Below are 1,229 nucleotides of genomic sequence, written 5' to 3' on the forward strand. Positions count from 1 at the left end.
GGAAGGAATATTATGACTGTCTCTGTTCTATCAAAATCGACCAGAACTTGATTTTAAACCGTTTCCCCGCTTTTTTTTCGCCGATTTCTTACCGTCTCCCGTCACCTCCGAGCTTCCCCTCTGACTAGACGGTCCTCCCGGGTGGATGCTGGTCGCTGCCTTCCCCCTCTTCTCCTCCCTGCCTCCAGCCTCCAGGATAATCCTCAGCAGCAGTAGGTAGTCCGACTGTCCCTGCGCTTCAGCGGTGCGTGCAGGAGAACATCAGGCCCTGGATGGCAGCATCATTACCATCATCACTATCGTCCACACCATTCAGCGGAGCAGCGGCTTCTTCTCCTCCTCCTCCCCCTCCCTCTACTCCTCCTCCCTACCTCCCTCCCCGGCCGGCCGGACGCTTCCTCTCCGCTGCGGTGCCACCCCAACCCCGCGATACGCGCTTCGACCCGGGTCGTAGGATGGCGGCGCTCTCTCCGCGGAATTGCATCCACCACCAACTCGCCGATTTAATTATTAAATTATTGATGGATTTCGCCACGCCCCGCCCCCTTTACTCCGTAGGTCAGCTGACGCATCCTCACCAACCCGCTGCGCCGGCCGAACAACTCCCGCTGCTTCGGCCGCTCTCATCGCGAGAAGCCGGAAGGAGGAGACGAGACGAGAGCCGGAGCGCTCCAAAGGGTTAATTTGAGCTACTCCTCCACGCACGCTCACACGCATGCACACGGCGAGGCGTGACGATGATGCTCGGCACGCCGTCCCAACCACTGTGAAGGTCATACATAGAGGGCTGCTTCACTGAACGGACCTTTGATGATGGATGCTCGAAAAATATTCATCCTCCTCAGTCAAGGCGGAAGTGAAATAGAGCCCTTGTCTTCGCACCGTCCGTGACCGCGGTGAATTAGGAGCACCAATCTCCAATTAGCCGCCCTGCCATAAATTCTACACCCCCCCCCCCCCCGCCCCCCCTTCTACGGTGCGCTGATTACTTTCTGCTGAAGCCATTTTACAGACTGCATGTGAACTTGGTGGCTGCTGTGGGTGTCGCCTGACTCACAGATGCCCTTGTGATAGTATAGCCCACTGTTCTACATCGACTGTAAATCTCATGGTTGTTTTGGTTTTTTTTCTTTCTAAAAAAGACTCCACACCTGCAACCGTAGTTGTCTATTTTTTTTCTCCCATGCACCATTATAAATGCTACTGCAAGAATGGCAGAGACCCGTAAC

The 1,229-nt window shown here is 55.3% G+C and overlaps 1 protein-coding gene across 1 annotated transcript in view; it reads right to left on the minus strand.

Moving 5' to 3' along the window:
- The window catches only part of snap91a (synaptosome associated protein 91a), a 39,989-nt gene extending 39,063 nt beyond the window's left edge, over positions 1–926 (minus strand). Inside the window, exon 1 of the mRNA XM_076012771.1 lies at positions 93–926. The gene's annotated coding sequence lies outside the window, so the exon portion shown is untranslated. The remainder of the gene's footprint in view (positions 1–92) is intronic.
- Positions 927–1,229: the final 303 nt, after the last annotated feature.

The sequence above is a fragment of the Nelusetta ayraudi genome, unplaced genomic scaffold, assembly GCF_046127955.1.
Source record: "Nelusetta ayraudi isolate G7.1 ecotype Tasmania unplaced genomic scaffold, CSIRO-AGI_Nayr_v1 ptg000136l, whole genome shotgun sequence".
Taxonomy (NCBI): domain Eukaryota; kingdom Metazoa; phylum Chordata; class Actinopteri; order Tetraodontiformes; family Monacanthidae; genus Nelusetta; species Nelusetta ayraudi.